Source organism: Topomyia yanbarensis, chromosome 3 (genome assembly GCF_030247195.1).
Source record: "Topomyia yanbarensis strain Yona2022 chromosome 3, ASM3024719v1, whole genome shotgun sequence".
Taxonomy (NCBI): Eukaryota; Metazoa; Arthropoda; class Insecta; order Diptera; family Culicidae; genus Topomyia; species Topomyia yanbarensis.
This window is the reverse complement of record NC_080672.1, coordinates 185326372-185352665: the sequence shown is the minus strand read 5'-3', so window position 1 is coordinate 185352665 and position 26294 is coordinate 185326372. Positions and strand designations below refer to the sequence as shown.

Below are 26294 nucleotides of genomic sequence, written 5' to 3'. Positions count from 1 at the left end.
AATGCCTGGCGGTTCAATGGCTAAAGGCTTAGATGACCTTAGAAGTCACTCGACGTATGCTCAAGCCCCAGCCAGAAGGAACTCTTCGTGATAAGTAGGGTCGCAATACTAATCCTGCAATCGCACTGTAAAATAATATTGTAATGTCAACGATAAAGTTGTAATGGACTGTTCATGACATACAACTTGTTCTATGTAGTATGAAAATATTTAGATCAAAATACTATTCTACCGTATAACTAATCTTACTAATTCCAAAGATCTTTCTTGGTCGGTGTACATACTTACTGGTCGGTGTCCAACTGGACATACTGGCTCATAGTACCAGTGCATTTCTTGCGGTATAAATCAGTTTCGTTAACATTTTGTCTATATAATATGATAATAAGATGGTAATAATATATACCCTGATCAGGAGGTAAGAAATAGGAAAATCACTGGTTCCAATAGCTAGTCTGTTCTGTCGAGTCTCGACCTAGATAGACGCTTTGTGTTAGTAGAAGTAGTTCTTCAGCTCTAAACGTTGGGATTTCACTTAGATATCCGTTGAAATAACTGTTTTTTTACGATTTTGAATATAACCATATTTCGCAAAGTTCAAAAAACCAAACCTCATATTCATGGATTCAATACTTTTTGGTCTATCAACTATTACTTGAAAGGAATCGTTATGTTAAAAAACGTGGTATTTTGAAAACCGTGCAAAAATTTGGGCAAAAAATACCCATGAAAAACAGGCAACGCGCTATAGGATTTTAGGAAAAATCCGCCCATGTGCCAGAGGTGAATAATCATTAGATTGATTTGAGCAAACTGATTGCTAGCATATATTCATAGCATAAAGTCATAAAGCTCAAAAGAAATATAGTACGTAGTTTTCGAAACGAAATCATTCTTTTATCATGATTTATTATAAGGGTGCAATATTTTGGCGCTTCTTGTAGCTAGTATGAGTAATTTAATATTTTTTTTATAAATTTATAGTATCAATTGGAAAGAAATCGGCAATCGAAGCTTTTTAGTAGATTTCTCCACAAACGAAGCTTTATCTGTGAGTTCTAAAATACAAACAGGGCAACTATCAATGATGTAACGCAAAAATTTCATTTCATTTGCCCCCTCCCACTTATCAGGGTCATTGGTTATTTCCTTGGTAAATAAGTCACGAATAAGATGTCCAATATTTTTTTCTTCGGTAGAAATACATTGTGTATGTTTCAGGTTACATTTTTCCACCAAATTTCACAAAATGTTGAATTTTATCATTGTCCCTCCCTCAATACAAGTGTGACATGATTTATAATTAGCCCCTACACCAAGCTTTCGGGTAGTACTAATTTAGCACAAACCCTGTGCTTTTCTACTGCGCAGAACAAGCGACGATATAATGCGTACGACGGGAAAATTGAAAAACGCTGTTATGAAGTTTTTCAAATCAAGTTTTACTTGCTACCATTAGTTTCCTCAGATTCTTACGAATCCATTGGTATACTATACTTGGGTAGTTTTATGGGAAAAGCGAGAGAAAAAGCGGGTTGAAGAAATCATTCATTTCATTCGCGTGCACGCATACATTCATATGAGTATCGTATACGCGTATTATATTGATATCCTCAATTCTGCAGATAAGAAGAAAAAGAAGCCCGACGGGGGCCTTAAGGTATTTAACGTTCAGATCTAAGTTCGGTTTTTGTCCACTAGAAACAACGAGACCTTTTAACCCTTAAATGCGCAATGTTGTTTTAAAACAACATCGCGAAAACCATCTCAAAATTATCATAGTAACGTATTAAAGCAGTGAGACAATTTTCAGAAAATTTGAAAAAAATTGGTTTGCGCCTTTAAGGGTTAAGGTCGTCAAACGGTGGGATAACAAAATTCTCACAAGTTTCCTATCTCATGCCTCCACGCGAGTCTAAGTCTATTGATGACATTTGGTCCTTAGACCGGCGACGACTGGGTGCTATCAGCCTTCTGCCGATAGTAGCAGAATGAGAGGGTGCGAACAGATCTAGCCGAGAAAACATTGCCGTAAAAATGAATAGTTGATCGGAAATTAGCCCCAATACGACTAATCTGACTAGTATCTATGATCACGGGTCAATACGTATTGAAAATTCGCCGCTTCTGTTTTTATGAACCTAATTTCAAGCTCCGTTATTGCTAACAAGCCCGTGCATCAGGTTAACAGTCCTTTATATTTCCCTTCAGTGTTCGTTATTATCGCTCGTATACTTGTACTCCACAAGCAAGCCGATATGGAAATTAAGAAATACTTTCGTTGATTTATAACATCTCGCGCTATTTTTGCCTGTATAATGTGTTATCACACGGTAGTTTTCCGGCTGCCCAGAGTTTAAAAAAAAAACAAAAACTAAACAAGATCTTCTCTTTTTCGAGTGATCGTGCACTCGAAGACTAACTAAACAACTTCCTAATAAAATATGCTTTACAGGTCGCATTGCTTGCTTGGAGCGAGTCCTAGACCTGATACCCTTCCAAACTACCAACTCCGCGACACCTATGGAAGAGTCTGATTAATCGTCGTCCTTCCGTTAGATAGGTGGAGCATCAACACTTCCTGTCTACCTTATCCTTTATCCTTCCCCGTGAACGATGGAGATGGGGGCGGCCGGCAATGATGGCTATCATGCTGTTGAGGTTGTAATATGGGTCGGATTGGTATGAATTCCTACTTACCATTTTCTAAGCAACTCTTATTAGATAATCAGCAGTCAAACATGATGAAGTCAGTGTGCAATCCGCCAAAATCATCGTCACAACGCAACGCAACGTAGAAACAACGAGACCTTTTAAATCAAAGATGTTGAATTTGGACTCGTCGACAAAGATTGCAATTTTTTAAATATTCCGATAGATTATTTCAATGTAAACTTAAAACTAATTGTTTGTTGTTCGCATTGATGAACGGGTTCTTGTCCAGAACACAGGCGCTATAATTGTCCATTCTCTATACATTACGAACCGTACCGTAAACTCTAGGTAAACCAGGAGCTATCAAGTTTTATGACCCGATCGAACGATGGTTCAAGCCGGACTATTATGTATTTAGATTCTGTAATGTGGGTAGGGATTAAGTATCACCAATGATTAAGTGTCGTCCCTCTTCCTTATTTTTATATACAGTTTAGGGTTGATTATCCGTGATTCGATTAGTTATCCGCGAAAAAATATTCGATTATCTGGGTGTGACGGTAAGGCTTAACGGAAAGTTAAGTTGTTACTTGAACAATGCTGGACTTGTTCTTATTTTTCAGTTAGTCTTTCCGGTCCAATGCTGTATACGGGTAGAAGCAATTTTGGTTTTTTTCGTTTTGTGCTCATGCTTAGGTACATTAACGCGGGTACACGAGCGCAGATTACTAAACTGAATCAAGTATGTGATAGGTACAATAATTGGTATAGATTTTCAGTTTTCGGTGTTGCTTTATGCGTTATGCTAAAGCTGTTTTGCTTTTCTAGGTTGATACCGTGCACCACACTTTGTAGTTGGACTAGTCGACAAAAATTACAATCTTTCCAATATTCCGATGGAATGTTCCAATGTTGTTTAGTAAATTATCCCTTGAAGCCGCAAATATTGCCCCATAGCTTCAATACGTTACTGTGATAAATTTGAGATGATTTTCACAATGTTGTTTTAAAAACAACATTGCGCATTTAAGGGTTAAATATCAATTCTTTGCTCTTCATTGATGAACGGCTTCTTGTTCAGAACACAGGCATTGTAGTTGTCTGTTCATTATACATTACGAGCCGAGCCAATCTATATTTATGCATTAATGCTCTGATCTAGTTTGCTTAACATGTATATAACATTAAATTCAAAATTTTCTCAAATTTTTGTAACCCTTTCTTTAAAGACTTTTTGATGTAATGGATCACGCTTTTTCTCAAATTTTGACAAGACTTAAGTCTCTGAGACAAATAACTGCACATGTTTCCATCAGCTATCGTCTGCTATATCTACGTATTATATCGTATGGTCAAGGGATCCCAAATTTTCTTTTTCAGATAAAAGTTTTTTTTTCATTACTCTAATTTGCATAAATTAAAACACTTTCCATTGAAACAAAAGCGACAAAAACTGTCTGACACCTGTATCAGGGTGATCTAATTATTTCCCATTAAAATTCGATCAATAATTTGAGCGGAATCAAATCGGTTATCTCAAACTGAACTTGCTAGAGCTACAAATTTATTGCAATTAATTGTAGGATGTATTTCTGTTCAAATAGACATTTATTCCTTTAGAATAAATTAGCCGAAGTTTTCGATCTAATTTCTCTTATTCGATATACTAATCAGTGTTGTCCGTCATACCTAAGCTGACCAACTCTGACGAAAAAATCCGTACACCATACCGCAACGAAGCGAAATCGTTCATCACGCTCAGGTAAACGGTTTTCATAGTGTACGAATTTTTTCGTCAGCGTTGGTCAGCTTAGTTATACCCATACTAGTACTACCCGTACTGTTAACAGCATGCAGGACTTTGAGTCAAGTTGAGAGAATTTATACTCATTTTAGGTAACACTATACTAGAACTATTATTTTGATAGGACAGAGGTTCTAAATAATTTTGAAATACCTGGAAAAAGGTTCCAAAAAGTCGGTGATCGTTGAATTTTTTATTCAAAAGTACATAGAATGTCGTTCATAAAGTCATAACTGCGAAAAAACGCCCAAAAAGTAATTTGTACTTTTTCGCGTCTTCGGCGTCCTACTTAATTCCGAAGAAAAATTTTCTCCGTGTTTTAGTTTCATTTTTATTCGCTAAAAACTGATTGACATTTTTCCTCAAATTTTTTTGAGTTTCATTTTATTTCGGGAAACTCTGATCGACATTTTTGTTCAGAACATTCTCAGCCATTATTTTCCGCGCAACCTTTTTACTACCAATTTTCTTCGAATTTTTTTGAGTCACATTTTTCCTCGGGAGAATCTGATCAACAGTTTTCTTCGAACCTTTCTCAATAACAATTTCCGTCGCGACTTTTTGTTTATCGTTTTTGTCCAAACATTTTTGAGTTTCATTTTTCCTCGGAAGAAATTACTTGTCATTTTTCGTCGGAGATTTCTCAGTTACTTTTTTCGGCTCGACTTTTTGTTTATCGTTTCTCTCTACCTATTTTTTGACTTTCATTTTTATTCTGGGCGTGTCATATAACCTTCAAACTACCAAGCCCTCTTCGATACACCAAAATCGACGTTCAATTGGCCATAACTTTTTTTCTATTTAATCGATTTTGATGCAGTTTTTTGCCAAAGAACCGGAAATTATTCCAATTTTCGAAAATGCGTTTAAAATCGTGTTCGTAGCTACGACCCCGGAGTAAATCCAGATTGCAGTGGGGTACCAACTTTTGGCCATTTTCAGTTTTTCATAAATATTTTCAAAACAACGCTAGAATTCAACATTTTTCGACAAGAATTTGTCAGAAATGACCTTCTTACATAATAATTGCACTTCATATATTAGTAATACGAATTGGCCAGTTCCTGGGAGCGGTTCCCAAAAGTGGCCATTCATGAGCTTACATTACATATGCTTTATTATAACAGAAACACTAATTTATTTCAACAAATCTTATCAGATTGTCTACTTAGTATAGCAAGCAATTAATTCAATAAAGGTTTAATATAGATTTACCACTTTCTGACCAGTTCCGGGAATTCCGGAACACGGTTCCCAGGAAGAAATTTATTTTTTATGATAATTGAGGAATGCGGCACATCAAAAAACATCAACTCGATGATCTATGAAGAATGCAATCACATTCGAAGGCATCCGGACACATGTAGACACTTGATGACCAGTTCCGAGAATTCCGGAACACGGCTCCCGTGTCAATTTTTTTTATGATAATCATGGCATGCGGCACATCAAAAAACATCAACTCGATGATCTATGAAGAATGCAATCATATACGAAGGTATCCGGACACATGTAGACACTTGATGACCAGTTCCGGTAATTCCGGAACATGGTTCTCAGGTCCAATTTTATTTTTATGATAATCATAGCATGCGGCACATCAAAAATTATCAACTCGATGAGCTATGAAGAATACAATCATATACGAAGGCATCCGTACACATGTGGACCATTAATGACCAGTTCCGGGAATTTCGGAATACGGTTCTCAGGACAAATTTTATTTTAATGATAATCGTGGCATGCGGCACATCGAAAAACATCAAATCGATGATCTATGAAAAATGTAACCATATACGAAGGCATCCGGACACATACGGACACTTGATGGCCGGTTCTGGGATATCCGGTACACGGTTCCCAGGTCAAAATTTATTTTTATAATTGTGGCATGCGGCACATCAAAAAACATCAACTCGATGAACTGTGAAGAAGGCAATCATATACGAAGGCATCCGCACACTTGTGGACCATTGATGACCAGTTACGGGAATTCAGGAACACGGTTCCCGGGTCAAATTTTATTTTTATGATAATCATGGCATGCGGCACATCAAAAAACATCAACTCGATAATCTATGAAGAGTGCAATCATATACGAAGGCATCCGGATACATACGGACACTTGAAGGAGAGTTTCGGGAACTCCGGAACACGGTTCCCAGGACGAATTTTATTTTTATGATAATCGTGGCATAAGGCACATAAAAATATCAACTCGAAGATCTATGAAGAATGCAATCATATACGAAGGCATCTGGATACATATGGACACTTGATGAAGAGTTCCGAGAATTCCGGAACCCCTTCCCAGGACGAATTTTATTTTTATGATAATCATGGAATGAGGCACATCAAAAAACATCAACTCGAAGATCTATGAAGAATGCAATCATATACGAAGGTATCCGGACACATACGGACACTTGATGACCAGTTCCGGGAATTCCGGAACATGGTTGCCAGGTCAAATTTTATTTTTATGATAGTCATAGCATGCGGCACATCAAAGAACATCAACTCGATAAGCCATGAAGAATGCAATCATATACGAAGGCATCCGTACACATGATGACCAGTTCCGGGAATTCCGGAATACGGTTCCTAGGACAAATTTTATTTTTATGATAATCGTGGCATGCGGCACATAAAAAACATCAACTCGATGATCTATGAAGAATGCAATCATGTATGAAGACATCCGTACACATGTAGACACTTGATGACCAGTTTCGGGAATTCCGGAACATGGTTCCCAGGTTAAATTTTATTTTTATGATGATCGTGGCATGTGGCATATCAAAAAACATCAACTCGATGATCTATGAAGAATGCAACCATGTATGAAGACATCCGTACACATGCGGACACATGATGCCCGGTTCCGAGAATTCCGGAATACGGTTCCGAGGACGAATTTCGTTTTTTATGATAATCATGGCATGAGGCACATCAAAAAACGTCAAGTCGAAGAGGCACATCAAAAAACGTCAAGTCGAAGATCTACGAAGAATGCAATTATATACGAAGGTATCCTGACACATACGGTCACTTGATGGCCTGTTCCGGGAATTCCGAAATACGGCACAATAAAAAACATCAACTCGATGATCTATGAAGAATACGAAGGCATCGATACAAGCGGACACCTGATGATCGATTTCAGGAATTCCGGAACACGGTTCCCGGGTCGAATTTTGTTTTCCATGATGAGCATGATAATATATGAAGGCACATGATTCTCAGTTCCGGGAATTCCGGAACACAGTTCACAGTACGAAATTTTTATTCGATTTTTTTGTTTTTGAGTTGAGCTATGCGGTTCATCAAAAAACATCTACTCGATGATCTACGAAGAAAGCAGTCATCCAGGCACATACGGACATTTGATGGCCGGTTCCGTGAATTCCGGAACACGCTTTATTTTCCTTTCGTTAAGGAACGATTGCTAATGGTCTGTGAAACCGTAGTACACAAAACAAATACTCTGGAGCAGAAAAGCATTTGTTTTGTTGCTCTTAAACTGTGCGGATTATAGCAGACGCATGTGAGTGTGTCATCGCTCCAAATTTGGGCTCCTATCACAACATGTCCCGTATAAACTTAATGTCACTCCTGAATACCATGTCTACAAACATGTCTAGTATGAATAAGAAAATCGGAGACAAATAACTGTATTGTGGCGACTTGTGGTTACTTATACTGTGACATTTTACTCAGTTTCTCATTTGACTTCCCACAAATTTCAGCATTGATCATGATCGCTGAGAAATATTTTCATAAAAAGGCAAATCAAATTGGCACTAAAAATGAGGTAAAAATGAGGTTGAGAAGCTGAACGATTTTTTTAACCGCACCAACGGGGAAAAATATCGTTCATCACGCATATGAAGTTTACTATTCCATTGTATGGTATTGGTGATGTTATAGTTATAGGAGTAGAGGGTAAAGCCGGCGCAAAAAAACAAAATGTCAATAATGTGGGTTGAGAGAGGGGTGTGGTGGTAAAAAAAAGACTATCCAATTCTATTTTATCTCTTTGTGGTTCGTTGATATTTGCACTCAATCACTGTGTGCGAATTACTGCATGTACATGAGGATGACTTTTGGACAAGAGAGCGTTAGCTCAAAATCAAAAAATGCGACCGCGCTATTTTGGGTAAAACTTAAAAAAATAAGTTACGTAACGGAGTGTAGTATCAAGGCTTTGCTTTAAATACATTACAGAACTTACAGAAAAATATATCGGCCAAGGAACCGTATTCTGGAATCCACGGAACCACAACATCAATAGACCGCATGTGTCCGGATCAGGGTTGTTAATACGATACATTTTTCGCGATAATTTATCGGCGTTACTCGTTAACGATAATGTATCGTCATCGAAAACTCCGTTAACGATAATGTATCGTCGCCTTCATCGTCATCTTCGATAATTGTATCGTCGTATTCATCGTCATTGTCGGTTCATCGGTTATCGCGATACATTTTGCGTTACTTTCCCGTTTATTGGAGTTGAAGTTGATGCGGTTAACTTTCAGTTGTTTAGAAATAAATACCTATTGAAGGACATGTTGTTGGCAGTTGAAAATCAATAGTTTTGGACATTTTCTGTGCACAGCGGAGTCCGACGATGCGTCAAAAAGAATTTTTTTTCAACTTTTCGGGAAAGTGTATTATACTGAAGGGAAAGTTGTTGGCAGTTGAAAATCAATAATTTTGGACATTTTAAATACGCAGAAGGGTCCGACGATGTGTCAAAATGGATTTTTTTTTATTTTTCGAGTAAGTTGGTGCACAGAAGAGTCCCAGGTGCACAGTGCGGCAAAAAGGTGATCAAAATTGTTTTTACCATGAAGAAAGCAAATTTTGAGCTATTGTGTAATTAGTAATTTTTATCACGCAAAGACATATATTGAAAAAACTACTAAACCACTATTATTAGGCCATTCACAAATTATACTACACATTTAAGTGGTGTGGTGATTAACAGATTTTATTATAATTTTAATTTAAACTAGAAGATTTTAAATTTTAAAAAGGAGAATATACATATTTCCAATGTATATTTTTTTCTAATTGGGAAGCTTTTAGCCCCCTCCTCCGTTTTTTCTCTCCACTATGTAACAAGATGCTTCATGCTTCCTTCTTTTACCCTCAAATATGTAGTGTAATTTATGAACGACCTCATAATAGAGTTTTAGTCGTTTTTGAATACAGTGAAGACCCGTTTTTATCAGCCCCTTGCTGAATTGACATTGACAAAATCGGCATATATTTTTTCTGGTTCTGAAGAGACGATGTCGAAACGCAAACACCAAGACTAATTTATTTTTTTCCTTTCTTTTTAATAAACCGCAGTGGTTAAAATAATCTTCTTTAGTCCCTCGACAAAGCCTCATAACCCGTTCTTATTATTTAGTAAAAATTTCCCTAAGGAGGTCTTACAGTACAGTAGTATTATTTTTGTATATTTTGCAGTATATATAGTGTCTGTTTTGCAGATTCGTCTTGGTGAAGCTATACCTGCGGAAATTTGTGGCTTCCATACCAAAACATTGCTTTTTGGACACTAAATCATTCGATAACTTCTAAGTTGTAAGAGATACAAATAAACTAACATTACAAAAATTCTGTATTTTCTTATGTTGAACGAAATCTTGGAACATTTTGAAATTCTACAAAATTACCAGGAAAAGTATTTTGAAATAAGCAATTTTGTGGGGTATATCAAAGAAATCTTCACAAACGTATAATTAAATCGACTGATAGACACATAGTCTCTTCAGCGAAATTAATACTAAAGATATTCTCAACAACTTTGCCAAAAAAAGTTTTTTTTTTTATTTTCATTTAAATGACCAAACAAAAACTTGCTTCTCAGCTATAGAGGGATTAATCGCGATACATTTTGCGTTACTTTCCCGTTTATTGGAGTTGAAGTTGATATGGTTAACTTTCAATTGTTTAGAAATAAATAACTATTAAAGGACATGTTGTTGGCAGTTGAAAATCGATAGTTTTGGACATTTTCAATTCACAGGAGAATCCACCAGTGCACAGTGTTTCTAAAATGGCAAAAAGATGAAAGAAGTTCTTTGAACCACGAAAAACATTTTTTAGCTATAGTGTCTTCAGCAAAGCTTATTTATATTTTTTTGCATTTAAAAAGTATTAGTTAAGTGATTAATCACTTAACTAATACTTTTTAAATGCAAAAAATATAAATAAACTTTGCTGAAGACACTATAGCTAAAAAATGTTTTTCGTGGTTCAAAGAACTTCTTTCACCTTTTTGCCATTTTAGAAACACTGTGCACTGGTGGATTCTCCTGTGAATTGAAAATGTCCAAAACTATCGATTTTCAACTGCCAACAACATGTCCTTTAATAGTTATTTATTTCTAAACAATTGAAAGTTAACCATATCAACTTCAACTCCAATAAACGGGAAAGTAACGCAAAATGTATCGCGATAACCACCGATGAATTATAGACGATGACGATGAATCCGACGATACATTATCGTTAACGGAGTTTCCGATGACGTTGACGGGTGGTTAACGTTATCGACGATGACGATTAATTATCGATTAACAACCCTGGTCCGGATGTCTTCATATATGACTGCTTTCCTCGTAAATCATCGAATTGATTTGTTTGGTTATGTTACTCTCCATCAAGTGTCCGTATGTATCCGGTTGTCTTCGTATATGATTGCATTCTTCATAGATCAGCGAGTTGATGTTTTTTGATGTGCCGCATGCCATGATTATCATAAAAATAAAATTCATCCTGGGAACCGTGTTCCGGAATTCCCGGAACTCTCCATCAAGTGTCCATATGTGTCCGGTTGCCTTCAATATGATTGCATTTTTCATAGATCTTCGAGTTGATGTTTTTTTATGTGCCTCATTCCATGATTATCATAAAAATAAAATTCGTCCTGGGAACCGTGTTCCGGAATACCCGAAACTCTCCATAAAGTGTCCGTATGTATCCGGATACCTTCGTATATGATTGCACTCTTCATAGATTATCGAGTTGATGTTTTTTGATGTGCCGCATGCCATGATTATCATAAAAATAAAATTTGACCCGGGAACCGTGTTCCGGAATTCCCGGAACTGGTCATCAATGGTCCACAAGTGTACGGATGCCTGCGTATATGATTGCATTCTTCAAAGATCATCGAGTTGATGTTTTTTGATGTGCCGCATGCTATGATTATCATAAAAATAAAATTTGACCTGGGAACCATGTTCCGGAATTACCGGAACTGGTCATCAAGTGTCTACATGTGTCCGGATACCTTCGTATATGATTGCATTCTTCATAGATCATCGAGTTGATGTTTTTTGATGTGCCGCATGCCATGATTATCATAAAAAAAATTTGACACGGGAACCGTGTTCCGGAATTCTCGGAACTGGTCATCAAGTGTCTACATGTGTCCGGATGCCTTCGAATGTAATTGCATTCTTCATAGATCATCGAGTTGATGTTTTTTGATGTGTCGCATTTCACAATAATCATAAAAAATAAATTTCGTCCTGGGAACCGTGTTCCGGAATTCCCGGAACTGGTCAGAAAGTGGCAAATCTATATTAAACCTTTATTGAATTAATTGCTTGCTATACTAAGTAGACGATCTGATAAGATTTGTTGAAATAAATTAGTGTTTCTGTTATAATAAAGCATATGCAATGTAAGCTCATGAATGGCCACTTTTGGGAACCGCTCCCAGGAACTGGCCAATTCGTATTACTAATATATGAAGTGCAATTATTGTGCAAGAAGGTCAATTCTGACAAATTCTTGTCGAAAAATGTTGAATTCTAGCGTTGTTTTGAAAATATGTATGAAAAACTGAAAATGGCCAAAAGTTGGTACCCCACTGCAATCTGGATTTACTCCGGGGTCGTAGCTCCGAATACGATTTTTAACGCATTTTCGAAAATTGGAATAATTTCCGGTTCTTTTGCAAAAAACTGCATCAAAATCGATTAAACAGAAAAAAAGTTATGGCAAAAAGAACGTCGATTTTGGTGTATAGAAGAGGGCTTGGTAGTTTGAAGGATAATCATCTATAAAGGTTACAAAGCAACGATAGGTTTCCTGCTCCATGCTTCCACAAACGTCCGAATGTATGAGTTCCAGTGGTCGTTTTGATCTTGGCAGCTGCAATTGTTTAAATTTGGATGCAGCCCGCTTTCCCGCCATACAACTATCACATACATTTGTTTCACTAATATTTCCAGAAGTTAGATTGATACCCTCAACCATTCCCTTCTTAATTAGTTTCTCCAAACTCGTATCACTGATATGGCCAAGTCTTTTATGCCATGTTTCCAAACTCACCTTCTTTCCAATCAATCAATCGAAATAGATCAACGAAGATTCCTGAAGCAATTACTTCATCTTCAAATTCAAAGATAACCTCTTCATCTGTAATCTGTAAATCTGTAGCCCTTTTACCATTTTTGCTAACCCTTTTTACCGAAAGGAGATTTTCTTCAAGACCCGGAGTAAAAAGAACATTGTACAATTTCAATTCTTTTATTGTATTGTTACCCACAACACTTTTCAACCGCATTTTTCCAATTTTTGTAGCCCGTAGAATCTGGCCCGCTTTCGCCGTCGAAATGGTTATTGGCTTCTCTAATTCACGGACGTCTTCCAGCAGCTTCTCGTCATTAACCATGTTGTCACTTGCTCCTGAGTCAATCACAAATCTGACTCTCTTACCACGATCCGCTTTGGTCATCATTGCAGAGCTCTTTTTAGGCTCCAACTTTTGCTGCTTCTTGAACTTCTCTTTCTCCTTCGCGTTAAACTTTTTCATTAGTGGGCATTTGTTTTTAAAATGCCCAGTTTCTTTGCAACCGAAGCATCGGGTTACCTCTCTCCTTGGCTTGTATTTTGAAGACAGCGCAACGTTTTTCATTTCTGCTTGCGTCTCTTCCCCAGCTTCCGCATCAATAAACATTCGTTTGATCTCCATGATCGACTTGGCACACAGTTCTTCATTCGTCAGTACCATCAGAGCGCCTTTGACGTGTCGGTACTTATCTGGCATGGAGATCAGTAGAGCATGAACTTTTTCCGATGCTGTCATTTTTGAACCCATACGATCTAGCTCGCGAATAATCAGATCGTATTCATCAAAAATCATGGACAATTTGTCGCGATGTCTTTGTTTGATGGTATACAACCGATCCCGCATATTAACCATAGCGGCAGTACCGCCCTTTTGGTACGTTCTGACCAGAGTATCCATGGCTTCTTTCGCATAGTTGAGTCCAATGAGTTTATTCAAAACATCATTGTTGACCATCATGACAATCTCGTCCAATGCTTCGACGTCGTCATCAAGCCGTTTTCTAAGCTTAGCCTTCCTGGCTGTTTCTAGCTCTTCCGAGGCACCTACTACTGGTTCGCAGAAGTCCTCTTCTTCGGGCGTTCGTAGCAACGTGTGCTGGAGTTTCATCTTTATAAGATGATGTTCCATTCGCCATTTCCAGGCTGGGAACCGCAACTCCGAACCGTCGAATATCGATTCCCGGTCGACGCTACCGAGGTATGCCGTCGTCGGCACGGTGCGCTCGAGAGTTCCCCTCTCGTAGCCACCACCTCTTCTGTCCTCGAGAGTAACCCTCTCGACAGATCCTCCAGCTTGCTGCTGGGTTGCCATCCTCTGCTTGCTCCCGAAACGCTAGTGCTCGCTGGATGCCGTTTCTTCCCGAAACGCTGGGTCTCGCCGGATGTCGCTTCTGTCCGAAACGATGGTTCTCGCTGGCCGTTTCTACCCGAAACGCTGGTCCTCTCAGGATGTCGTTTCTGTCCGAAACGCTGGTCGACGCTGGATGCCTCTGCTACCGGAACGATAGTGCTCGCCGGCCGTTTCTACCCGAAACGTTAGACCAACAACTATTTTACAATAGTCCAGGTGGCTAGTTCCAGTTAACTACTGGGCCCATAACCTGTTGAGATATGGGCAACGAATAGCCTTCGATCAGGTATCCCCTGGGCCCATAACCTGTTGATAATACCGTAAGAAAACTCCAAGTATTTCTGTAGGTAGGTTTGAGATAACTTTATTTGATTCTTGTTCGTCAAGTTATATAATGCTAACATAGTTCGATATCGATTGATATTTCATGCACTGTTTATCACAGTCCCTTATTGACTGTCGTACCCTATCATACCATCTGTCTATAGTAAACAACACATCCATACTCGGCGTCCATATGCAAAAGCTCAAGTTACCCACTTGAAGCTTTTGTCACATGACGTTCTGTCAGATGACATCCCAGAGCTTTTTATAGCACGTTCCGTATGACAGTTCTTACTGTCAACTGCCGTTCCGTGAATGGCAAATTGTTTATACACAAAAAATATTTCGTACGTATATCACTGCGAAATATTCTTTTTCAACAATATAACTTATGTTTGTGCATACATAGTTTATACAGTGGACACATAGAAGGTAGGGTGATGAGCCCATTTGCACCATGTTTCTATTATCACCCTACCCATTTGAAGCCGTTGGTTAGAGCAGTGTCTGCCATCTTTGTTCAACGCATTGAGTCAAATGGTAGCGCAACAATAGGGGCACTCGATTCGAGTTTTCGTTGCGCTCAAGCACGAAAATTTTGCTGTTTTCAGCGCATTAGTGTTATTATATTGTTTCTTAACAACGAAGCAAAGCTGTTGATGTCAATTTTTACGCATTCCATTGACTGTAGGGTGAGAAATTAACGTATTTGTGAGGCACCTTGCATAATATGGTGAAAATAGGCACTTCACCCTATATGTGCGCGTGATAACATTAGCATTTCTTCTTCATATGGGTTTTAGGCGGTTTGAAGCAAATCGAATTAACGCTTGAATTTTTTTCAGTGTATGTTATTAAGTGTCTAACACTAGAGATGGTCGGGTTCGGGTTTTTGGACCCGAAACTCGGACCCGACCCGAACCCGACGGGTTTCGGGTCGGGTTCGGGTTTTGTAAATTTAAGCTTCTCGGGTTCGGGTCGGGTTCCGGGTTTTCAAATTTGAAATTCTCGGGTTCGGGTCAGCTCCGGGTTTTTGAAATTTTGGACTTTCGGGCTCGGGTCGAGTTCGGGTTTTTCAAATTACAAATTATCGGGGTCGGGTCGGGTTCGGGTTTTGAACAAAATAACCCATCCATTTCATGACACTGTTTGCGTCTATACACAAAACGCAGTCTTTTTTGTAGTAGTGAATTATACTTCGTAATACGAATGGATGACACACATAACCGTACTAAATGTTAGCACCTCTAAATCGCTAGAATTCGTCGTATTTTCTGGTGCTCAAATATTATATTTTCCATTCTTGCATAAAATTCTGTCTCCTCAGATTCGCAAAGCACCTGAATTATTTAATTTTTTAAACGAACATTCATGAAAGAGCATTCAACAATACGTGTTTCACATCTAAAATCTCTTTGCGATTTATTTTTCATGATAATTAGTAATAAACCAAGTCAACAGGAATTTATCGGAAAATATCGGAAAATATCGGTTCAACTTTCTATAATGGAATTTAAATTTCGACAGGTACTTAGGCCGCGGCGACCTATTCTCTACGTAAACGGATTTGTGGGGTACATTCGTACCCCAGAACTAAAATCGCTCTAGTATGTCTAATTTTAATTTAATTTATAATTAAATTGGATAGTTTTATTCTAAAATCATTCGTAAAGTTACCTGTTTAAAAATATTCGTGTTTTGACTATTTAAATATGTAATATTTCATTTTGCATAGAACAAGTCTTTAAAATACGTCAAAATTCTTTTTTTCTTCATATTGCTATAACTCCAATAGTTTCAAATCGCTTTTGACCATTTATACGACGTTGTAATTATTATTTTTTTTCCTTTTGAACAATTTTTTTAAAAACCTGTCAAAAAGTATATTTATTCCGATGCTTTTTTGAAAACCAAACGCCAATACAAACGTCAAAAATACAGCAATATGTAGTAACAGAGATGAAACAGGAAGGCGTCGAAGGAATAGGTAGAGCCGGTGCATTGTACGTGTATATAAAGTATGTTCCAGAGCCTGGGCTGCAGAAGATAACGAATCGAATGATGCGCCTTGCATACTATACAGGGTGTTTGGTTCATGGTTAACAACCTCTCGAGGGGTGATTGACTGTCATATTTGGAGAAAAAAATCGTTCTACACATACCTTCAATTCTCAATCATTACAAAGTTATTGAACTTTTTGTGTTAAAAACTTATTTGTCTTAAAATACCTCTAACTCAAAAGGTATACTTTGTATTTCAAATATTTTAGGTCCACTGGGAAGGTAAGAAAATTTCGCATTGAGTGATGCCTTCACATGTTTCAGCTAATGAAATTAAGTAACCTTTTCAAAGTAATTTAATGAAAATTAAACAATTTTAATCGATTTTTCGGTCATTTCTTGAAAATCCTAATAGTTAACCTCATCATTTTAATAATTCAGATTGTTAGTCTTGAAGAGCTGCATAATTCGTTCTTTGACATGATACACTTACCTTTTCTTATTTTCATGAGTTTGGGTTATTCAACTTGGATATTTTTATCTCATTTTCACTAATACCAGCTATAATCGAAAAAGTATGGCACTTATTGTACTTTTTTTTCTTTTTATTCGAAAGCTAGGAGAATTTTACAGAGAAAAATGTATTAATACCTTTCAATTAAGTGATTTTAGTATTCTTTCAGAAGTACATTAGTTAAAAGTTAGTGCTATTATTAGCATTTTCGTTAATTTTCTTAAAATAGTAAATAATAAACATCACCATTATTATCATGGAAATAATGCATCTCAGTAAGTTCTACAGTTCTTTCTTTGACTTCATTCAATTATCTCTTTTGGTTTCGACGCAAAATCGTTTTTATCACATCGTTTCATATGCAAAAATAACGATTTCGAACCCACTACACTTGTGGCGGGGTCATGCTGTTCTAACTATTAAATAGCAGCAAAATGAAAAGAGATATAGACAAAGTGTCAAATAAAAAGTTATAGAGAACATTAAGGGGCATCAAATGAACAATAGTAACGATAAATTTTGTTGATTATTAATTAGAATAATTGAAAAATTCTCCAAAAAACACAAATATTGATTTATTTCGTTAGTAAAAAATCATTTAGTACACTTAACTAAAAGATATTTGTACATGAACTGATAGGACTTTTTCTCAGCTTTCCAATGAAATCTTGTAAATAACGATATATTTTAGATTTTAAGATTAGAGTCTTTTAAGCACTTGCAAGTCGGGTACAGGAAAAGTATAGTAATGAAATTACAAAAAAATGAGAAGAGATATGAATATGACGTCCAAGAACAAATTATGAATCGTCCTAAAACCCAACTTTTGGATAATGGATATTGCTATAATCATACTTCATTATTTCGAGAAAATTAGCAAAAACTTCCTCAAAAACACTAACTTTTAACTACTTTACAGCTAAAAGGTAATTAAAACTAATTAATTAAAAGATATGAGAACACCATTCAATAGGAAATTTTCTCACCTTTCGAACGAAATTGAAAGATTTAAAATACAAAATATACTTTTAAAGTTAGGTGTTTTAAAACAAATAAGTTTTTACACAAAAAGTTCAATAACTCTGTAACGGTTGAGATTTGATGGTATATGTAGAACAATTTTTTTCTTCAAATATGACAGTCTATCACCCCCTGATAGATTCTTAACCATGAAACAAACACCCTGTATACACATCATATTCACAAATGTGTTTTGACTCTTTCATCCGCAAAAGCAAAAATTACGATACCGATCCAAACGCATTTTCTAGTTACTTTGCTATAGTGCTTTGTTATACCAAATAATAGACACTATTATTCGGCAGAGTTGAAACTTATACAATTTTACACAAGTTTCTCGCTTACTATGTATCAATACTTTGCTTTTAAAAAAGATATAATAATTTTTTTGAATTATGTACACATGACAAAACACTAACGCAAACGGTTTTGTGGGGTACATTTGTGCCACAAACAAACTTACTGCAAACACTGTTAAATTGGTCAAATGAAACAAATAGGTTGTACCTGCCTTCACGGAAGTTTAATAATCAAAATGGTTTATGATAAAGATTGCTTGCAATTAAAATAAACTGTAACGGAAAAATAAGGATTTGAACTCATAAATTTGGTGGTACTTTGATGTCATTATAGCGGCTCACATTTAAAAAGGGCACATTATGTTTTTTAAAAGCAGATAGTTTAGACCAAATTTATTTTCTAGAGACTGTCTTTGTTTCATCGGACCTAATCCTAGCTTCACCTCCGCCAGGTTTCGTTGTTCATGACACTCATATGGTGATGGTATAATAGCACCACTGTCAAATCAGTGGTACATATATGAAACAAGCACTTTGTGTCAGATGAATTTTCACGAACTTAACGAATTAATCGCAAAAATTTTGTGTGTTCTGTTGAAGCCATTAACGGATTTTTAAAAGTTTGGAGTCGTTCCGAGAGCTCCATTGGAGATGTCGAAGCATCTCTATTGGTGCGCTTACCATATAATCTGAAGCATAAAATAACTTAGATACCCAATCATAGATCGTCCTAACGCTAATGATGGGACATCAAGAACACGTCAGAAAATGATTCGTACGCTTCGATACAGGTTTGACCGATCCAACCAGTAACGTGGGTGACGTCATGTAAACTGTCGAATACGAATTGCCAATTGCCATAGCTTAATTTAATGCATGTAATAAATTATACGAAACTGCCTTGCAGGAATGGTTTCTGATAAAAAATCAGAAATTTTGGTTAAGTACGACGGGCAAGGTTGTTGGAAACTGTGACCATTAAGCTTTCTGTTTCCCCATGAGTTAGCCGCCGATTTAACTTAATTTCCGGTTAAGATATCAACGATTTATAAGTTTCTCAGAACGTTACAAATTTGACGTTCAATGATAGTAAATATAAATGCGGATTCTACTTGGCAGTGATTTGTTTTGCCATATGCAGATATAACTCAATGCGTATGGTGCTACTTCAGATTCGAGTGATTCTACTATTCTTAGATAATTCAAAGGTCCAGCTCGGGCGCCTAGAATTAAAAATCTTCGAGATCTTTGGTTGATTCTCTGTATTAGCAAGTATGATTCGGATCGGGCTTCTCAAATTTTAAATTTTCGGGTTCGGGTCGGGTTCGTGTTTTTAAATTTTAAAATTCTCGGGTCGGGTCGGGTTCGGGTTTTATAAAATTTTCATTCTCGGGTACGGGTCGGGTTTGGGTTTTTAAGTTTTAAAATGTTCGGGCTCGGGTCGGGTTCGGGTTTTTCAAATTTTATAATTTCAGGCTCGGGTCGGGTTCGGGTTTTTAAATTTTCATGCGCTCGGGTTCGGGTCGGGTTCGAAAAAATTGAAACCCGACCATCTCTATAAACACATGAAATCTAAGTGTGAGGATAGATGCGGCAAAATTAAGTGTAAAACACTTGAGTTCAATGTGCGGATTATTTGCAGTGTACTATAACGATATACACTAAGAAAATAGTGTGGTAACATTTACCATATGAGGAGGTAAATTCAACCTTGTGGGTATAGTGATTATTAGCCGACTACAGCATTAGGTGACTTTAACTATATGCATATTCAAGTATACTATACATGAGATCAGTAAGATAATAGTAATATTGAACACTCCATTGTAAGTATAACCAGTGTATGTACAACGATCAGCGTAACAATATGCATAGTAATATTCACCTGAAAATGTTTGTACTAACAAACCCAGAAGAATCATACTATCATAGTAAAATTGAACACTCGACGTTGTGTGTATCACTATTGTAGAAGGATGCTTGACATAACAAAAAATCTAGTCATATCAACCTGGGACTGTTTCTAATAACTAAAACGGTGTGATTTTGACATTTGTTGATTGGTTATTTCAAAATGGAATTTGTGGTTGAATTGAAAATGACGTAGGGTAATATAACCAGCTACACGAGGGATGAATTATAACGAATTCCGAAAAAATAGGAATTGAATTTACTTCGATCTTTTTCTTTTATTATGTTGATATATGATAAAGTATTTGGTTTGTTTATAATGTTGTATCTTATTTATTGTACCTACTTCATTAACTTAATCAGGTGCATGTTGCAAACTTTATAAATGTTTCGAGGAGGCTCAGCGTTTGCTTCTGCATTGTAAACTGCAGATTTAAATGGACAATCATTCACTTCGAACAAGCAAAAGCAAACCAACAAAAAGTAAAATTGTGTACGTATCCAAGTACCAGCCATTCACTATTGTGTATTGACGATCTGCAAGATAATTGGCAATTATAGCCCTCAGCCTTCTTTTTCCTGACATCTCTCCAAATCCAGAAAACATTGAAAAAATAATAGTTTTAGGACGTCCAGATTCTTCATTTAAGAAAATACTGAAGTATTTACTTGCTTGATGCAATATTGATCCAAAAAATTCGGGAAAAATCTAATTATTTAAAAGCACTTTTTGCGAAACTTTTCATTGTAATGGCGGCGTCTTGTAGAAGTACAAAAATGAGAAGACAACCATTGACAAGATGCATAGTCAATAGTAATAAAAAGCATAGTCGGCTGAAAAACACTATTCGCCAATTGTGCTTCCGATGAGAATCACGTTCACACAAATAATGTATTTAGTTATTTTAACATATGCATTTTTATAAGTACTATAAAGTATGTCTTTGTGACTTATTATTATTTTGTAAAGAAGACAATTAAAAGAAAAGTAGTCATGACAGTATAACTGATTATATTTAAGATGTTCAAATATTCATTTTTACTTTTAAATGGTCATTCCAACAATAATTGCCATTTCAAAACTAACAATAGAATAGTCTGAATTATCATACAAGGTGTTTTATTTTATTCCATGGTCATTTTTGAGATGGCAAATATTGTTGCAGTGACAATAGTCGAAACTTCATGAATACCAAGAGCATAGTTAAGCGGTAGTCATTTTTTATAGTATTTTATACGATACAGAAGTGTAGTTTTACCGATCTTAGGGTCATTACTACTCTTTTGGCAAATGGTTGAAACAACCAGAAAAGTCTGGTCGAAGATACTATAATTCTTTTCTCAGTGTAGACTGGCGTTTAAGGTGCACTGAAAATAATCGACACGATAAAACCATATGTAATTAAACATCACTTTCATGTGCGTTCTCATGTTAAAAAATAAAAGAAATGATTCTCCTTTGAATTTCACATGGAAATCCATTAAAACCAGGCCCCTGCTAGGCAGCCATTTTGTCCTAGCCAACATCTGCCTTTGTTGAAATCAAAACAACCCAATGCTATTGCACGGGCGACATGGGCCTAGAGCCGGCTAGGTCCACATATGTTGACTACTGTCAAAGTCTGTATATCTCAATAGCGGATGACAGGAGTGACACGCTCCTGATTAAAACGCATTTCAAATTAAAGTCAAATAAATTCTACATGAATACGACATATTTATCCATTGAATGTTCATTGCCATGCTATTGAGTCGTTAAGTATGAACTTTCCACGTGAGTTTCGTGACATGTAGTGTATTTCTACATGTAAAACAATTGATTTCGCCGATTCTTCTTCCAATGAAAGCTATAAGTAAAACGAAGTAATATTCACGTGTTATTAATTTGGAAATTTTAGTCAATGGTATTTCTTATGATGTTGATGTGCTTTTCACACAATGTTCGCATGAATTTCATTTGAAAACCATATTTCCCACACTCGAATGGGTATTCAAATGGCAACCGTGTGCATTTCATGTGTTTGTGGATTGAAATAATTCAATAGATTTCCACATGATGTTAACGTGTTAAGTTTTTTCAATGTGGGATTTTTGTGTGACGTGAATAACATTCACAGTAGGTACCACAGAACAGTAAATATCATAAATCTTGTATCTTTCTTCAACTTATTGCCACTTGGTCAAGTCTCCCTAACATTAGTTCTTAAGTACAATGTCGTAATTGTAATAGTAAATGTAATTTATCAATTATACGAGGGCCTGTTAGTTACACTTTAAATCAGGTCAAGGAAGATGTCGTGTTGATTTTATAAATAACTTCCAATATTCCGATTAATGTAAAATCATTTCATTACTTCATAAGGATTAACATGATGAGATCTTTAAAAAAAATAATCTAGTAGATATATCCATACAAAGTTTGGTAAAAAAATTAGATTATTTAACGCAAAATCATAAATTCAATATTAATTCCTTATTCCGCTGCAGTTTTATGAAAAATACACAAAAAATCCACATCTGTATTTTTGCTGAAGCAGTTCGAAATGTTTTCTGCGTTGAAATTATAGCAAACACTAGCCAATACCCATCGCGCGTTGCTGCTACTTTTAACGAAATATGAGGAAAACTAATTTGTTCCGAAGCGCCATTTGGCGGGCAGTTAGTCCCCAACCAATAGTACACAAGCACGCTCCATAACAAATACCTACTATGTATACATATTTACGGCAATCGGTTAAGCCGTTTGGGAGTCCATAATCACATACATACAAACATTGACATTTATACAGGGTGTTTGGTTCATGGTTAGGAGCCTCTCGAGGGGTGATTGACTGTCATATTTGGAGAAAAAATCGTTCTACTCATAGCTTCAAATCTCAACCGTTACTAAGTTATTGAATGTTTGTGTTAAAAACTTAGTTGTCTTAAAATAGCTCTGACTCATAAAATATACTTAGTATTTCAAATCTTTTCGATCCATTGGATAGGTGAGAAAATTTCCATTGAAATATTTCAGCTAATGAGGTTAAGTAACCTTTTCACAGATTTTTTTTTAAATTTAACAATTTTGATCGATTTTTCGTTCATTTCGCGAAAATCTTAATAGTGAACATAACCATTTTAATAATTCAAATTTTTAGTCTTGAAGAATTGCATAATTTGTTCCTTGACATGATACACTTATCTTTTCTTGTTTTCATGTGTTTGGGTTATTGAACTTGGATATTTTTATCTCATATTCACTTATACTAGCTCTTATTGAAAAAGTATGGCACTTATTGTACCTTTTCTTATTTTTATTCGAAAGCCAGGAAAATTTTCCGTAGAAATAGGTATAAATATCTTTCAGTTAAGTGAATTTAGTATTCTTTTAGAAGTTAATTAGTTTAAAGTTAGCATTTTCGTTATTTTCTTAAAATAGTAAGTAAGATACAGCACCATTATTATCATGGAATTAATGCATCTCAGCAAGTTCTACAATTCTTACTTTGGATCCATTCAATTATCTCTTAGCTTCGAAGCAAAATCATTTTATCAGCTCGTTTCATATGCAAAACAACGATTTCGAATTCACTACATTAGTGATGAGGTCATGCTGTGTTAACTATTAAATTGCAGCGAAATGAAAAGCGATAGAGATAAAGTGTCAAATAATAAGTTGTAGAGAATATTAAGGGGCACCAAAAGAAGTATAGTGATGATAATTTGAGTTGATTAATAATTAGAATAATTACAAAACTCTCCAAAAAACGCTAATTTTGAGTTATTTTACTAGTAAAATTTTATTTAGTACACTTAACTAAAAGATATCTGTACATACATCGAAAGGAAATTTTCTCAACATTCCAATGAAACCCTGGTAATAACGATATAAACCATATTTTTTAGATGTCTTTTAAGCACTTGTAAGCAGGGCCTAAAATTCTCATACCCATTCAATGAACGATGAAATTCACTGAATTCACCTTCGTCTTTTCGCTGCCTCATTCGTTACTAAATTCACACAAAGCGAAACAATAAAGACAACGCCCCTTCTTCTTTCGATTCTATGGATGCGAGTAGCAGAAGTAGTGACCTTCGTTTTTCTATGACAATACGAAAATTCAATCTCGTTTTAATTTCAAATCAGTAATTTTGATTTATATTTTAATTTTCATTTAATGAAATCATAGCAATGTGCATCATAAAATGCAACTAGAACGCCGCAAACACAGGAAATACGCACACCGCTGCTCCTTCAGTCGTCCAATATCATCGCTAGCATGTTATTCTCCCAAATCGAACAACGACAAATAAATATCGTTACTAGTTTCTTTTCGTTTGGCCAGCGCTGTGTGCAATATCGAAGAGACTAATGTCGTTCTCAATTTCGAAGCGAAAACGAATGTGTGGAGGAAATAATGAAATTGAATTTACCCGCATGCTTTGTCGTAGGCCGTTGTCTCATTTTCGGTTTCGTAATGTTCTAGTGGTTTAGAAAGTAGCATCGCTCGCTCGTCATTTTCGTCGGATTTTGGTAAACGAAAAAAACATTTTTCGACTCTGCTTGTAAGTCGATTACAGGAAAAAAAAATTGAAGTGAAATTACAAGGAAACGAGAAGAGATAGGAATATCATGTTGAAGAACAAATTATAAATCGTCATCAAACCCATCTTTTGGATAATGGATATTGCCATAAACATAATTCATTATTTTGAGAAAATTAACAAAAACCTCATGAAAAACACCAACTTTGAACTATTTTACAACTATAAGGTAATTAAAACTGATTAACAAAAACATGAGAGAGCACCATTTAATAGAAAATTTTCTCACCTTTCCAATGGAACTAAAAGATTTAAAATACGGGGTATACCTTCTGAGTTAGAGGTATTTTAAGATAAATAAGTTTTTTACACAAAAAGTTCAATAACTCTGTAACGGTTGAGATTTGATGGTATGTGTAGAACGATTTTTTTCTCCAAATATGACAGTCAATCACCTAGAGAGATTCCTAATCATGAACCAAACACCCTGTATAGAAGATGGATAGGTATAGATAGATAGATGAGTTAAGAGAAATGAGCAGATCAAAAGTTTGATAACAAATCTTATTAGCCCTTTTCAAAAGTAAATATGGAATTACGGAATATTTTTATGGGGAAAGGATTTTTCACACCAAACTTTTCGAATTACCCAACATGGAACGAAACAACTATAAAAATATTTCTAAACAAATTTTAGGAACCAAATAGAACATTATGAGCCGTAGTACTCAAGGGAGAGCAAGGAGTTGAACGGAGAAAGTTTAGAAAAGCGTGGAAGTGTTATATGAGCAAGCTTAGAGTTTACCGGCGACTTAGCCCTTTTGTCTGCTACCGTAGGAGTCAAGATCTTTTGGAATTAGAAATGTGAACCACCTGAGTCTACGGCATGTCCGGACAAGCGTAAAGTAAATGCATGCTGTTGGAACCTACAAAAAGTTAAGTCACGGTAAACTTCCATACTAAGCATTTGCGACGATGAAACTCGTTGAATGAGCTAGTTTTTTTTGTTTTTTGTTCCCTCGCCAATTGCCTGCCTGGGTGTTTTTATTTTATCGACTATTGGGACTGTATCAGCGACTGTGACATATGGTCACATTACATCTCGTACAGAGGAATGCGCAACACTGTTTGAAATGATGCCCTCTTCTTTGTTCCTGGCACCCACAGTTTTTGCTGTAACTTTGAGTGACTTGAACCGAGTTACACAGTGGAGCGAATTGCAAACCTACTTTTTCCCGGCTTATAGAACTTTATTCACAATACTATTCCATGTAATTTATTTTACATTGTTACAAAAAGTATAATAAACTAAACTGGTGATTGAAATATTTCGCCATGATACTATTTTTCTCAACACCAATACTTTTCTTGCATGTTCTCCGAAAGAAGAATGTTTGTTTACTTTGCACGATAGGTAGCTATCTGACTGTCCGATAGGTAGATTTGGCTTCACTCTGTGCGAGCCTTTATAACATAAACAACGCCTTTGGCTCACATGTGTTGCTG

At 36.0% G+C, this 26294-nt stretch overlaps 1 protein-coding gene across 1 annotated transcript in view; it reads right to left on the bottom strand.

Annotated features, from left to right (window-relative positions):
• Window positions 1-26294, bottom strand: part of LOC131691080 (phosphatidylinositol 3-kinase catalytic subunit type 3) — a 431803-nt gene that overhangs the window by 404973 nt on the left and 536 nt on the right. The gene's annotated exons all lie outside the window — the stretch shown is intronic.